Source organism: Dermacentor silvarum, chromosome 1, assembly GCF_013339745.2.
Source record: "Dermacentor silvarum isolate Dsil-2018 chromosome 1, BIME_Dsil_1.4, whole genome shotgun sequence".
Taxonomy (NCBI): Eukaryota; Metazoa; Arthropoda; class Arachnida; order Ixodida; family Ixodidae; genus Dermacentor; species Dermacentor silvarum.
In genome coordinates, this window is record NC_051154.1 from 322,768,948 (window position 1) to 322,785,781 (window position 16,834).

The 16,834-nt window shown below is 46.3% G+C and overlaps 1 long non-coding RNA gene across 1 annotated transcript in view; it reads right to left on the minus strand.

The window, feature by feature from the left end:
* Positions 1 to 6,504: 6,504 nt before the first annotated feature.
* The window catches only part of LOC125939608 (uncharacterized), a 37,105-nt gene continuing 26,775 nt past the window's right edge, over positions 6,505 to 16,834 (minus strand). Inside the window, exon 3 of the long non-coding RNA XR_007464959.1 lies at positions 6,505 to 6,622. This is a non-coding gene — a long non-coding RNA (uncharacterized LOC125939608). The remainder of the gene's footprint in view (positions 6,623 to 16,834) is intronic.

The following is a 16,834-nucleotide window of genomic DNA, read 5'->3' on the forward strand; positions in this document are numbered from 1 at the left end:
GCGAAGCAGATTTTAATGAAATGTGCTGCATTTGAGAGATAAAGTGTAGTTAGTATTGGAAGCGAAATTTTAATTTAGGGTCTGAATTGTTTTGCGGGAATTGCCGGACGTCAGCATGTCTGGAAAAAATGAAAGCGCGAAATTTACGAATTCGTAACTCTCCACCAAGAACAGATATCGCAGTTCGGTAAACTGCATCTAAATGGGACAAATTTGGCGCGTTAATTTACAGCTTACGTGTATTTGTTACGTTACAAAGTTCACAAGAGTATTGCAAAAGTTCGCACATTTTAGTGGTGTACTTAAAATTCATGCATAATACAACAATTTCGTCTGCTTCAGATGTAATGTAAGATGCAATTCACAGAATTGTGATGGACGTTCTTTTTATGAAAGGTGTACAATTGCTAGTTTCGTTTTCTGAAAATTTTTGCTATTTGCACAAATTTTTATTAAATTGAAAGCATAAATCGAAAGTCCTCTTTCAAGAGGATTCAGATTTTACGTTGCTTTTACATGCAACAAATGTGATGAAATTCGGCGCAGTGGTTGCAGATAAAAAGGAGTTCTCCTTTCCCGTGTATTTAGATAGAAGCCCCCAAGCTAAAGCTTCATCTGAAAATGGTTTTATTCAAAAGGCTTAGAAAACAGCGCCTAAAGAAATAGTACAAAAATTAGCAGCAAAATTTTCCGATCTTGGCCGAAATTTCACTGCTATTGCTTAATTGAAATTGAATTCTGAGGTTATCCGTGCGAAAACAACGATATGATTATGAGGTACGTCGTAGTGAGAAACTCAGGATTAATGCTGACCATCTGGGGTTCTTTAAGGTTCACCTAAATCTAAATATAGGAACGTATTTTGCATTTGGCCTGCCCGAAACGTGGTCGCACGCGATTCGGGGAGGCGAACCCGCGACCTCGAGCTTAGCGGCGCAGCGCCTTAGCCACTAGGCTTATCGTGGCCCGTTCCTGCTGGTATTAGTCGGTGTTTTACAGGGTGGCCCAACTCTCTATCATGAACCAAGATCTAAAAATATGCAAATGCCACGTAGCTGGACAGAAACCAAGGTAATGCTCTTTGCCGTCGCTTAGAGATACTCTGATTACTTTTTGCATTCCGCCTAATTACATAATTAGTCTTCCTAATTTGTTGACCTTCTCAAATATTATAATTAGATTAAAAGTGTCAATGAGAAAATTGCAGAGCAGCACGAAAAACTCCCGATACAGCTTTATGTTGCTCAATACGTGCTACATAAAAGTGTTTTTTCGAAGCATGAGAGAATACACGCAGTGCCTTAGCGGCCAGTCACACGGCAATTGCGTTTATTCCCAGGCTTCTTTCCCACTCGGAAAAGCACTTTTATGTAGCGCGTATTGAGCAACAGAAAGCTGTATTGGGAGTTTTTCATGTTGATCTGCAATTTTCTCACCGACACATTTCATTTAATTATATTTTAGAAGTTGATTGAATAATAAAGAGTTATTATGTAATTAGGCGGAGTGCAAAAAAATCATCTGAGTATCTCCAAGCGACCGCAAACATTAGCTTGGTTCTATCCAGCTACGTGGCATTTCATCATCATCATCATGAGCCTATTCATGTCCACTGCAGGACGAAGCCCTTTCCCTGTGATCTCCAATTACCCCTGTCTTGTGCTTCATCACCCCACCTAGTTTTCTGCCGTCCTCGACTCCGCTTCCCTTCTCTTGATATACATTCTGTAACTCTAATGGTCCACCGGTTATCCATCCTACGCTTTACATGGCCTGCCCAGTTCCATTTCTTCCGCTTAATGTCAACCAAAATATCGGCCATCCCCGTTTGTTCTCTGATCCACACCGCTCTCTTCCTGTCTCTTAACGTTCGGCCTAACATTTACCGTTCCATCGCTCTTTGTGCGGTCCTTAACTTGTTCTCGAGCTTCTTTGTTAACCTCCAAGTTTCTGCCCCTTATGTTAGCACCGGTAGAATGCAATGATTGTACACTTTGCTTTTCAATGAGAGTGGTAAGCTCCCATTCATGATTTGGCCATGCCTGCCGTATGCACTCCAACCCAATTTTATTCTTCCGTAAGTTTATTTCTCATCATCAGTGTCCCCTGTTAGTAATTGACCTAGATAAACGTACTCCTTTACACACTCTAGAGCCTGACTGGCGATCCTGAATTCTTGTTCTCCTGCGAGGCTATTGAACACTATTTTTCTCTTGTGCATATTAATATTCAACCCCACTCTTACACTTTCTCGGTTAAGGTCCTCATTCATTTGCTGTAATTCGTCCCTGTTATTGGTGAATAGGACAATGCCATCTGCAAATTGCAGGTTGCTGAGGTATTCGCCATTGATCCTCACTCCTAAGCTTTCCCAGTTTAAGAGCTAGCATGAATACTTCTAAGCATGCAGTGAATAGCATTTGAGAGATTGTGTCTCCTTGCCTGACCCCTTTCTTGATAGGTATATTTCTACTTTTCTTGTGAAGAACCAAAGTTGCTGTGCAATACTTGTAGATATTTGCCAAGGTGTTCACGTATGCCTCCTGTACTCCTTTATTACGCAATGCCTCGATGACTGCTTGTATCTCTACTGAATCAAATGCTTTTTCATAATATATGAAAGCCATACAGAGAGGTTGGTTGCACTCCCCAGATTTCTCTATTACCTGATTTATGACATGGATATTATCCATCGAAGAATATCCCTTCCTGAAGCCAGCCTGTTCTCTTGGTTGGCTGAAGTCAAGTGTTGCCCTGATTCTATTGGAAATGATACTGAATATTTTATACAATACTGAAAGCAAGCTAACGGACCTATATTTCTTCAATTCTTTAACGTCTCCCTTCTTATGAATGAGTAGAATGTTGGCGTTCTTCCAGCTTTCTGGTACATTTCAAGTCGAGAGGCATTGCGTATAAAGGGCACCAAGCTTTTTAAGAATGGTATCTCCTCCATCCTTGAAAAAAGTGACTATTATTCCATCTTCTTCAGCAGCTTTTCCTTGGTGACGTCTTCAAGGCCCTTCTAACTTCATCGCTAGGCATAGAAGGAACATCTGTATCCTGTTCACCATTACTTGGAATGAAAGTAGCTTGTCTGCTCTGGATACTGTGTAGGTCAGTATAAAATTATTCCGCTGTTTTTACTATGTCATCGAAATTGCTGATATTATCCTGCTTATCCTTCAGAGCATACATTTTGCCTTGTTCTATGCCAAGTTTTCTTTTCACTGATTTCATGCTGCGTCCATATTTTTCTGCTTCCTCAATCTTTTCCACGTTATAATTTCGAATATCCCTAGCTTTCTTTTTATTGATCAGTTTTGACAGCTCAGCGAATTCTAGCTGACCTATCGAGTTTGACACTTTCATATTTTGCCTTTTCTTTATTACGTCCATTGTTACTTGGGAGAGGGTACCTACTGGTTGCCTTGGTGCCTTACCTCCCACTTCAATTGCTGCCTCTGAGATCAGCCTAGTTGCGGTTACATTCATTACTTCTATGTCGTCTTCATCGTCCTGTTCTAAAGCTGCATATTTGTTTGAGAGAATCAGCTTGAATTGGTCTGCTTTTACCCTTACTGCGTCTAGGCTGGCCTGATTCTTCTTGACTAATTTTATTCTTTCTTTCTTCAAATTGAGGGAAATCCTTGACCTTACTAACCTATGGTCACTGCATTTTACCCTCCCTAACACTTCTACATCCTGAGCTATGTTGCGATCGGCAGAGAGTATGAAATCCATTTCATTCTTTGTTTCTCCATTACGACTTTTCCAGGTCCACTTCCTGTTGTTGCGCTTCCTGAATAAGGTATTCATTATTCGGAAGATATTCCTTTCCGCGAATTCTACCGACATCTATCCTCTAGTGTTCCTAGAACCAATGCCGTAGTTGCCAATTGCTTGATCACCAGCCTGCTTTTTCCCTACTTTTGCATTGAAGTCTCCCATGACTACAGTATACTGTGTTTCACCTTTCTCATTGCTATTTCAACATCTTCATAAAACAGTTCTATTTCTTCCTCGTCGTGACTGGAGGTTGGGGCGTAGGCATGTACTACCTTCATTCTATACCTCCCATATTCAACTTTAATACGACGACTGCTACCCTCTCAATAATGCTGTAGAATTCATCAATGTTCCTTGCTATGTCCTTATGGATTAGGAATCCTACTCCAAATTATCTCTTATCTGGAAGACATCTGTAGCAGAGGACGTGGCCGTTAGTCAGCACTGTATAAGCCTCACCAGTTCTCCTAACCTCAATAAGTCCAATAATATCCCAGGCAATGTCTGATAATTCTTCAAATAGCCCTGCTAAGCTAGCCTAACTCGATAGGGTGCGCGTGTTAAACGTTGCCAGGGTCAGTTTCCAGTGGCGGCCTGACAGGACGCAGAAATTCTTAGCGCCCTCTGCCCCGTCGCAGGTCTGACCGCCGCCTTGGTCAGTTGCTTCACGGACGCTGGGGACCGAGGGCCATATTAGATGATGATGCATGGTGTTTAATGGCGCAAGGGCCAGATATGGCAAAGAGCGCAAGGCCAGTGTTCATGAGTTGACAATGGAGCAATGAATTGCGAGAGGTAGATGTGTCGTGGCTGGAAAGAGGCCTTAAAACAATCGCTGTAAAATGCGTAAAATGTATATGTAATAAATTTATGGCAATGGCTAATGAGGTGTGCTATGATCACGAAAGAACAAATTGCAAGATAATGACGATACGCGAAAAAATATCACAGATAAATCGTTTTAAAAAGCACTACTGCCTTGACAGACCGTTTGAAAACGTAAGGCCTGGAGGCGCGTGCTATGCAAAACTACTATCGCGGCGACATCCTCTGAAGAGAGGACAAGCTACGAAACTATTGGGCAAATAATAAGCAGTACAACATCGCTCAGAAAATCCATAACAGCTTTAGTGCTAAACAGAGGTTCGTCGCCAAGAAACATAGCGGGGTGGAGAGGGAGACGGTACTGGTACGCTAGAGGGAAGTGTCTTTTCCTCTCTCTTTCGGCTTCCCTGCACTACACGAGCACGTGTAGCACGGTAAGCCTCTCTCCACATCTACCACAGGTTGGCGGGTCATTTCCAGTTAACAGAAAATTGTGGGTGCCATATGCATGTCCTATTCTCAGACGAGAGAATAGGACATTTGCTCTTCGTATTTTCGTAACAGGATGCCACGGGCCAATCTGTGGCTTAACTAAGTGGAGCTTATTGTTCGTTTCGCCATCCCAAAAGCGCTGCCAGTGGCTTCGAAGTTTCTTTCGCAAGTAGGGCTTGAGATCTGTGGCAGGGATAGAAGCGGTAGGGTTAAGGGCTCGCGATGTAGTTGATGGGGCAATTTGGTCAGCCAGAACATTGCCCTCGATGCCTCTATGGCCAGGCACCCGGCACAAAATAATATGCTGGTTAGACATGTATGCTTTGCACAGAGCAGAATACAGTTATGAGTACAGGGTTTTTGTGTCTATGTAGATTCATGAGGGATTTTACGACGCTTAGGGAGTCTGTAAATATTATTGATCTTTTGAGGTTTGATTTGCCTATACTCTACACAGCCGATAAAAGTGCATAGGCCTCAGCCGTAAAAATGCTTGTTTCTGGGTGCAGTACATCTCACACGGAGAACGACGGTCCCACTACTGCATAAGACACCCCTGCATGCGACTTGGAAGCGTCAGTGTAGAACTGAGTGCTGGACGAGTACTTGGACAGAATTTCTAGAAAATGCATTCGAATATGTGCCTCTGGAGCGTCTTTTGTAACCTCTACAAACGAGGTATCACACTCTACGAGTTGTCACTGCCACGGTGGCACTGGCTGTGCTGGGGCCATCGGAGTATTTTCAGGTAGTGGGATATCCATTTGTTCACTAATTTTCCTTACACGTACTGAGAAGGGATCTCTTGCTGTCGGCCGGTTATTAAAGAGTGTGGCGCTGGTCATATCATTTACGGTTCAGAAAGACGGGTGTTCCGAGTTCGAGTTAACTTTCAGGAAATAGGTGAGGCTTAGGTAATAATTATTGGAGTCATCGGGAGGTAGTGGACGAATACAGCACCAGGGACGCCAATTGCTATTCGGGAAAGGGAGTGACTTTGTTCTCGACGATATTTTTTTTTGCCGCCGTCAGGCGCCACTCCATGCCTGAAATGCGACGTAAAACTGAAATGCCTGAAATGCACGTGAAAACGTGACGCATTTCACGTGGCATTTGCGTATTTTTAAATATTGGTGCATAATAGCTTGGACACCCTGTGTACAGAAATACCATTCGAACTAGGTATATTGCATTATGCCGCGTATCCACCATTCTGCAGAACTTGCCGTGATTCTCATCTCGTCTTTTTGCGACCCAGTCGGGGTCAGGGTGGTGACTTCAGCGCCGGTGCGGGGTGGGGTCGTCGTCATCGGTGAGACAGGGGCGGACAGGCTGCCCACCGCCGTGACGCCCACCGTCTTCGGGCTGACGATGCCGTTGCAGGAGCTGATCGTCACCGGGCTGGGTGACGGGACTGGGGGCACCGCAGTAGGGCGCGTCTGGGACACCGCCCGCTGCTGAAGAGCCTGGGCGAAGGAAGTGCGCGCTGGGGGGGCCACGCCTCCGCCGGGCACTGCTGCGAATCACGGAAAAGAACGCCGACACTGGTGAAAGAGCTTGTAAATTGGGCTACTTAGCAGTGTATAATAATAATTGTAATAAGTTTATTCGCATCAAAACACATGCGCGATGCAAGGGACCAGCGGAAAAAAAAGCTGCCGTCATAGACAGCTCGACGAAGCCACAGGCCTTCACAAAATAGCGACTGCACAGCTATGTGATGCCATACAGATCACTCGCAGTGAGCTTACAGAAAGGTCTTAATAATGCGAAAGTACATACGGAATGGCGACAGTTTTAGGGGGGGGAAAAGGCGGTTTACATTACGGCAACCAAAGAAAAGACCATTAGCAAAACTAAAGTCACATCTACAGATAGTTGCCGTGGTAAGAAACAAATATATTAAAGGGGTTTGAAATGACTGCGTAATTCTCTGAAAGTTAGGCTCTCTTAAATGAGCTTGTTTCTGTGTAATGTATTCAGTAGTCTGGTAAAAACCTAGTATCGCAAGAAACACAAAGCGCCCTTTCTTGGGCGTCTGCGAAACAGCTGAAGTTCGCAACATAGTTCCGCACCAAGTTTATTTCGCTGTCAGGATAATGCAGTAATCGCCTTATGCAGTCAACTAGTCTAAAAGTAAGAAAAAAATTGTACAGATCGATACTGTGCACATGGACTATGTCGAACCAAGCTTTCCTGAATATCAATCTATTTCGCCGTCAGGGTGGTACTGCCATAGCCTAAAACTTGTACACGAGGTAAATAGCAATTAGTCTTGCTAAAAGCATAACAACGCAATCAGAACACTCACATGAACCTAACTTGATGAAGCAGCGTAATATCGAGGCAAGTGATCACAGGTGGCGGGGGCCAACGTGGCCGAACAAGTTGTTGCCCTCATAGAGGAGTGTCGAAACATTGGCTCCAGCAGGAGCATTCCTTGTTCGACCGCTGTTCGTCACAGGGAAGCAGTTGGTGTGACACACGGCTGCCACTGTACACCGTGTTGGCTTTCAAAAGAATTGTTGATTCATGGGCGGTTTTGCGGTTCAATGCTACCCCGTAAACCAATTTGCACTCTCGATTGATCGATCATTTTACTTTCGTGAAAGTTCAAAAGGAAGAATACTTTCTATCGCACACCCTTAACGGGTGTGTGAAATAAATACATGGATTTGTACCCTTAACAACCTTGAAAGGTGTAAATCTGTTTGCTCTGGAGAGGCGCCCTATATATATATATATATATATATATATATATATATAGCAGAGGGCCCCTGATTTACCACCTGGAGTTATTAAGGCGACAGCCTTAGATGGACCATGGGTCGAAAAATCCACCATCCGGAAAATTCAATGGCACCAAAATGGATGCATCGTACCACCATTAATTGTCGAATTCACGACGTTTGGTGTTAATTAATGCACAGTTAAGATAGAGTTCATTAAGACACTTGAAGCCACGACCGTTGGTCGGTGAAAAGTAATAGGAAGTTACAACGCATCCGAATGATTCATGGAGCCACCATGCCGTATGGTGCGACCAACAAGGCTCGTGGGTTCGAGCGCCTTAATTAACTATCTTGCTTAAGGTAAAATTAATTAAGGCAATCGAACGCATGGCCATTGCTGGTGACAACATGTGCATGGTGGCTCCATGAACCCTTTGAATGCGTTGTCACTTCCTATTGTTTTCGCCGCCCAAGGGTCGTGTGTTTGAGTGCCTTACCTCTCTTAACTGTGCCTTAATTAAATTTGCTTTAACACCAAACATCGTGCATTCGACCACCAGTGGCGGCACCATGCATTCATTTTGTTGCCATCAATTTTGGTGCCATTGAATTTTCAGGACGGGTTGAAGCCTAACCCACAAACTTCGGCGGGAGAAAACAATAGGAAGTAACAACGCATTCGGATGAGAATTTCAAGTAATTTAATGAATGTCTCATGCGCGCGCAGGCTTTCGGCCTTCATGCTCTTTGGCGTATGCTAAAACGACTGCCAACTTTTTTTTTAACGAGCACCTTAATCTTAAGTGCAGGTGTGTTCGACCTCCATCGGCATGCGGCTGCCGGGAATCGAACCTGTGACCTCGTTCTCAGCAGCAGAACACCTTAGCTACCGAGCTGTGGCTTTCTGTAAGCAAAACATTCGCAATGTTTGCGTCTTCGTCGAGTTAGCGTTCGGCCTTCGTTCACTGCACCTCTTCTGTATCGTCCGAGGCATAGGCCCCCACACTTATCACAACGACACGAACAAGCGCCGACTGGAAACCGCAATATTTATCCGTAGTGAAAGAGTACTTATGTGCCGCGGCACCGCCTAGGACACATTTGCAAATTGCACTCAAGATATGGCAAATCCCGTTGAGCCAAAGATACGGAACTCTATAGAATTGACACAGAATTAGTTATAGTTGTAGATAGCAAATGCTCCAGAAAATCTCGGGCGTTCTTCGTTCCCGATATCTTGTCAAAATGGTGCATCAGTCAAAGTCTTGGAATGCATCTGCCCACCCTCGGAAAAATCCCGCTTTCAAAAGTCAGCGCTCGTGTGTGCGTGTGTGTTATCGTATACCGTTCTATAAAGCGCCGTTTATTCGCTCAAACTGTACGTCAACCGCTTTCTCTCTCTGCACCCAGTAAAACAATACAGCAACAATGTTGGTCGCATATTATCATCACGTTGTATTGACGGTGAAGAAGTAAACAGTGCTAGAAAATGCGAGTTGAGGTAACCCTTCGCTGGACGAACTTGCGCCCAGAAATGCGAGCAAGGGCAACACAAATCAATGTTAGCGGTGAGCACAGTGGCTGTTCGTCAAATATAACTGATGGGTTAACTACCACCGCTATCATCATTTATCATTACATTTATCATTACATTAGAGTTCTTTTGTAGTCGTGTACAATCTTGTCACACAAGATTTCAGCTGTAGAATCGACGACGACAATACTCGAAATTGAGGATACTGCATGCAGGCGTGTCTTGCCCCGAGCGATAACACGCAGCGCATGACTTGGACTGCACGTTTGACATGCGCGACGGAGACTGATATGCGAGTTGATGCACGATAGAACAGGTGCGTCTGAGTGACCAAGGCCATTTTTTTAAATCTTAATCTTCGCGCCAAGTGACCTATCACTCAGTGGCGTAGCCAGAAATTTTGTTCGGGGAGGGGGGGGGGCTCAGGTTGCAGCGTGGCCTCCTCCTTATAAAATTTGTCGAGGGATCAAATGCTTGCATAATAACTGCATTGCCAATATCATTGTATATTAGATGCTGCAAACGAATTATTGAACGCTACGCACTGTCAAGTACAATATGTATTTTCTCATAAAAGAATTTATTCGTGTGTCCCAAAAATTGTGGCAGAAATATCTGATTCTAAAGCTGCCGCGTTCTTTTTGTCTATTTAATAAGTAAAGAAAATATCACACCAACTTTAGAACGATATCAGTTCGAAACCAGCAAGGCAGTGCATGCAGCTGATATGAAATGAATAAGTTGAGGACAAATATTTTGATGAATCTTTGTCATTCAAGAACCTTGTTTACATTTTTGCACATATGCAACGGCCAGGGAAAAACCTCAATGACGCTGTCCTTCGTTGCAATACATTGCGCAGGAGCAGCAGTTACCGGTCGTGTATTGTAATTGAACCGAAATTATAGTCGCAACAGTGAGTACATATAAAATCAGGAGTTCTGCAAAATATACATTAGAAATGCGAAGATAGAATGCAATAACAAATGCCAGGTACAGCTCGCTAAAGGGCCTCGAAGAATAGTATCCATTATCCGCTCAAAAGTCGCGGGCGCGTTGTAAAGGCCGAATGGCATCACACGAAATTCGTATAAGCCATCTGGTGTGATGAAAGCTGTTTTAGGCTTATCGTCTGCAGCCATAGGCACCTGCCAATAACCAGAGCGTAAATCGAGAGAGGAAAAGAGCTCTGCACCTTGTGAGCAGTCTAAGGCGTGATCGATCCGTGGCAATGGATAACCATTCTTTCGGGTTATTTTGTTGAGGCGACGGTGCGTAAGGCTCCACAGTGCCGAGAGATTCACCGCTAAGCAAGGTAATCGGGAATGGGAAGTGGTTGTAGACAGGAAGGTGAGTCGCACCTGCTTGAAGGCCAAGCAGCGCGGTTGGGAGTGGTGAGATGTGGCGACGAACGAAAGCAGTGGAAGGTGTAAAGAGTACGGTAGAGTCGGAGGCAATGGAAGAGGATACAGGTGCCAGAACGGATGCGTGCGGAGGTATCTGGATGTCGTCAGTGAGGGATAACTTGGTGCAGGAAAGCGAAACGTCGTCAGATATGGCATTGCCGAGCGAAGAGAAGGCGACTTCTGCACGGGAGCAATCAATGACAGCTTGGTGACGAGAGAGAAAATCCCCACCTAAAATTATATCATGGGAACAGTGGGGAATAACGACGAACTCGACGATGTAGAGCACTCCTTGAATTTCAAATCTGGTGGTGCACGCAGCCACCGGCTGGACGTGCTGTGGTGTGGCCGTGCGGAGTAATGGACCGAAGACATGCGTCGTGACTTTTCGTATTGAGCGGCATAGTTTTTCGGTAATCACAGATATGGCGGTGCCTGTGTTAATGAGGGCAAGCACAGAGACACCTTCAACAGCGACATCAATAACGTTGGGCGGCGAAAGAAGAGGGCTTGAGCGTTGCGACGATGACGCAGTTCTTGCCTCGGAAACTGCGCCACTTAGTTTTCCTAGGCTAGGGCTGGGAAGAGGTAAATCGTGGTCTGGAGCGTAAGACAACGGATGGTCGTACGCTACTGTGCGTGGGTCGTCACGTGGATGAAGTGGACGGCGGCGGCACTGGCATGCAACGTGTCCGGGAATACCACACGAATAGCAGACGGGCCGATAGTCCGCTGTGCGCCAGGAAATAATTGCTCGATGGACTGGAGGTCGTGGTGGCGTGGAGGTAAAAACAGGGCTAGGCATCGGAGGCGGAGCCCGGAACGTTGGTGGGCGTGGTCGTGCGACGGCGTCGGCATAAGTCAGTGGGGCGGTGAGTTGAGGCACCCGCTCCAGAGCAAGGACCTCGGACACTTGTTCTTCTATAACGTGTCATAGGGTCGGACTAAGGGACGAACTGGACTCCGGCGGGTTGAAGATAAGGGAGAGCTGGCGAGCAACTTCTTCCCGGGCGAGAGGCTTGATCTGCGAGAGGAGGTTGAAATCGTGAAAAGGAGAGGTCAAGCCGGACAACGATTCCTGATGGGGAACAGGACGGCGGGTGAGGAGGCGTTGACGGCGGAGCTCGTCATAGCTTTGGCAGAATTCAATAACTTGGCAACAGTAGAGGGGCTCTTTGAAATCAGCATCTGAAACGCGTCCTCGTCGATGCCCTTCAGTATATGCTGGATTTTAGTGCCCTCAGTCATGGATGCATCGACGCGTTTGCAGAGAGTGATTACATCTTCGATGTAGCTCGTAAAGGTCTCACCAGGCTGCTGAGAGCGGGACTGCAGACGCTGTTCGGCACGAAGCTTTTAAACAGCAGGGCGGCCGAAGACCTCGCTGAACTTTGTCTTGAACACAGTCCAGCTTCGGACTTCGCTTTCGTGGTTGCGAAACTACAAGTGGGCAATTCCGGTGAGGTAAAAAGGGACGGTGGTCAATTTCGTGGTGTCATCCCATTTGTTGTTTAGACTGACGCGTACGTATGATGATAGCCAGTCATCAACGGCGTGGTCATCAGCACCGCTAAAGATGGGAGGGTGCCGCTGACGGAGTGTGCCGGGGCATACGGAGGACTGGGGAGCAGGTGGTGGTAAGCTCGTGGCGCTTGCCATCACTTTCATGGCATGCAAAAGTTTTTCTTCGGGACTGTGCTCTCCTGATTCAATAGCGAACGAAGCACAGAGACCGCAGGAATGAAGCTTGCAGCGCAGTTCGAAACCTGGCACAGCACACAGCACGCGTAGCAAGCGAGTGATGCTACGCCGATACTGCTGCCGGTTTCCCCCGGTTGACAATTCTCGTACTAAGTCGCAGTTGAGCTGACTTAATCACTAGGAGTCCTGCAATAAATTTTAAACTATAAAAAGCCGGCAGATTCTACGCCCTGTGGGAATCGATGTTATGCGAAGCCGTGTGCAAGGAGCCTACCAAGTTAACGAAACGACCATGAGAGCACCAAGACGTAGGCCGCTCTTTCATGACCTACATGACACGCATGTCATGACATTCATGTCACGAGTCCTCCAGAGTCCCTTTAGCTACACCTAAGAGACCTTAGGGCGAAAGCCTTAGTCATACTCGCGACTATGACTTCTACCGCCATCCTTTGGTGTTTCCTTCGCTTAGTACCCACGTCCGAACCCATTTCCGTGTTTTTTGCGTGTTAAATCTTTTTTTCGCTGAGTCATTATCATTTTTCCTCAGTCGTGCTCATGACTATGACTTCTACCACCATCCTTTAGTGTTTCCTTCACTTAGTACCCACGTCCGAACCCGTTTCAGTGGTTTTTGAGTGATATACTTTTTTCGCTGATTCATTGTCATTTTTTATGACTCATGCTCATGACTACGACTTCTAGCATAATGCTTTAGAGTTTCCTTCACTTTTTACCTACGTCAGAAACCAGTTCAGTGGTTTTTGAGTGTTAATCTCTTTATCCTGAGTCATTGTCATTTTTGCTGCGTCATGCTCATGACAATGATTTATGCCATCATTATTGAGTGTTTCCTTCACTTAGTGTCAACGTCCGCACCATTCCAGTGATTTTTGAGTGTTAATATTTTTTCGCTGAGTTATTGTCATTTTTGCTGAGTCATGCTCATGACTATGACTTCTACCAGCATCCTGTAGTGTTTGCTTCATTTAGTACCCGCGTCCGAATCTATTTCAGTGGTTTCCGAGTGGTAATCTTTTTCGCATGGTCATTCTCATGACCTACATGACACGCAAGTCATGACATTTATGTCATGACCTATCACCTATGTTCGTCATACACTGCTGCCATACACTCCTGTCTTACTATACCAATTTTAGTACCTACCAAGTTAACGAAACAACCATGAAAGCACCAAGACGTAAGCGGCTGTTTCATGACCTACATTACATACTATTTATCTTCGCACATACTCTTGTCATAGTTTGTCAATTTTGATACATACCAAGTTAACAAAGCGACCATGAGAGCACAAAGTCGTAGGCGGCTAGATAGATAGATAGATAGATAGATAGAGAGAGAGAGAGATGGATAGATAGATAGAGAGATAGACAGATAGATAGATAGATAGATAGATAGATAGATAGATAGATAGATAGATAGATAGATAGATAGATACTGTCAAAGAAGCAAATGTTCGCCAAGAAATGCTTCGCATTTAAAAACAAACTTCAAGTCAATAGTGTTTCATTGCCCGGTTGCTTAACATAGCTTAACGGGGCCGTTGAGCGAAGGCTAGGCTGTCTTGAACATGGTAACCTAGCAACACTGCGCCGGGAGAAGAAACGCGCGGCGAGGCGCAGAAGCTCGTGCGTCATTCGGGTACTGTAAACACTGTAGTTTGAGTGCGCGCCCTCTTCCTCCGTCGGGCGCGACGCGTGCGGACGTGTTCCAACGCGTACGTCTGGTAGGCTCGATGTGACATTCCCTTGGGTGTTGTCGCCATTGACACTAGTGGCATGACTTCACCGCAACGAAGTGCCGCTCTCGTCAGTGGTGGAACGAAAACGTGAGAAGCGTAGTGCTGCGCAAGACGGACTCTGCGGCGACGATGGCTACGAGATGGCGCCAGAGTAGCGCGCGTCGACTGTATGGAAGCAAACCGCTGCATGAGTGGAGGTCTGTATGCGGCGGCTGCTGTGAATCGCACCCACGCGTCACCCACGCGCTGCCTCTCGCGATCTCCCGATTAGCGAGGCAAACGGGCCGCAACACTCCAATTGCTAGTAGATACAGCGTTTGACCGCTGGCGCCACGCTGCGCCGCTCGCGCGTACCGCGTTTCTAGGTGGTTTCTTTCGCCGAGGGCGCTAGAACGCAATCATATGGTTCGCATGAATGCAACCCATGGAAGCGTGGCTATATGGCTTGGGAGGAAGAAGAAGACGCCGTTTCGAACGGCTGTGTTTTCTGATGCTCTCCGCCGAAAAGGATCAATCGGCCTTTGGCCGAGGTACTACTCAGGCGTCAGCCAGTAGTAATAGTTACCGGACCGTTCTTCCCCGTCTACCTACGGGTAAGCTTGTTGCGAATTCCGTCTTTCTTCATGCCGATGTTGCTGGACGTCCATACCGTGCCCAGGATTTCAGAGATACTCTACGTAACGCCATTGACCTTAAAGAGATCAGCTCTATCGGACAGTTTCAGATGTCGCATGTTTGGATGGTGACATGCAAAACCAGTGTGGCAAAAACAACACTTGTGAACCATGGGGAGCTCCTAGTTAAAAACCGACGCTGCATGGTGATAGACCCCGAGCCAAAAGCCGTGAAAATGAAGCTCCTATGGCTTCCTGAGCATTTAGAAGATGGCTATATAAGGGAAGCGCTTCAGTTATATGGAAAAGTTACGTCAATCAAGCTTGAAAATTGGAGAGTCGCAGACATGGAAGACATGCGGACTTTGAACCGAGACGTTATGCTGTCATTGAATGATGGTGTCTCTGTCAGCGAGGTGCCACATCTTTTGACAGTATGTGGCATACAATGTCTTGTTTTAATCCCCGGAAGGCCACCACTGTGTCTTCGCTGTAATAAAGTGGGACACATACGCCGTCAATGTCGTACGCCTCGTTGTGATAGTTGTCGCCGATTTGGGCACTCAGCTGATGAATGCGCTTTGACGTATGCTGATAAGCTCCGGCATGGCACGCGTCCCCCTGATGAGGTTGTCCAAGAACATCTCATGGACGCGACGGAAGTCCTCGACGCAACAGGAGGTTTGTCAACAGAAGGAGTAACCGGATCAACGACATCCCATGTGGCTGAAGGCACATCAGCGTTGCCTAAGCAGGAAGTAAGCGGAGTTAAATCAACCGCGCTTCAAAATCATGCACCAGCGCAACAGGACATGTCTGAAGCTGTGCAGACAGTGTCCTCCCACCGTCCTCAGCAAGATGTAGTGGATGCCTCAATCGTGTCGTCGCAGGCACCACAAGAAAGTTGTGATGTGCGTTCCTCTGCCGTGTCATCGCTTGCTCCGCAAGAAAGTGGTGATGTGAGTGCCTCTGCCGTGCCTGTGCTTGATCTGCAGGGCGCTGGGCCACAGCCTAGCGAGCATCCTACTGCAGGTGTGCCTGGTTCTGGTGCAGTGGCAAAGCGTCGTGCGATGTGCAAGACAAAGTCAGGGGATACGACGGAAGGCAGCGATTCTTCCTTGAAAGGACCTCGTCGTAAAGCATCTAAGAAGTTGGGAGGATCTCGACGATCAAGGTCCAGAAGCCCAGGTGTCACCTCTCGAGAGGCGTCACCGAACTCGATGCAACATACCTAAAACAATTGTCAGTAACCATGGCGCTGTCACAGCAGCTGAGCTTTGCAACTTTGAATGTACGAGGGCTGAGATCTAGACAGAAACAGGTACAGCTGCGCCGATTACTATCTCATGGCCGCTTTGACTTTGTCGCCATTCAGGAGACAAAGTTGGAGAGCGATGAGATGACCGGCAATGCCCTGCAGCCTTTCCTCACAGATTACTTTGTTTGCGTATCACACTCTGTTGGCCTTTCCGCGGGTTGTTTTTTGTTTCTAAAGAGAAGTCTTCCTTTTTCTGATCTCATTTATAACGTCGACAGCCAAGGCCGCTTCATAAGTTGCGATTTTCAGTTGCATGGTGTGCTGTGGCGTTTACTTAATGTTTATGCTTTCAGTGATGAAGCTAATCGAGTTAAGTTTTTTGAAACTATGGGTAACGTGCTAGATTGCGATCGTTCTGTCGTTCTCATGGGAGACTTCAATTGTGTATGCAATCCATCTGACCGTGCTCAGTCAGTGAGCAGGCGCGATAGGAGTGCTGAAGTGCTAACATGCATCACTGATAACGCTGGCCTCATTGATACCTGGTCTTATGCTAGGAGTTCATACTCCTACACACATTTCCAAGGCTGTTACCATGCTCGTCTGGATCGCATATATGTCTCTTCAGCACTCCTAAATTGCCGGATTTCCTGTGAAGTGCAGCCTATTTCATTCTCTGATCACTGCATGGTGATCGCCCGGTTTGGTGATAATGGTCGCA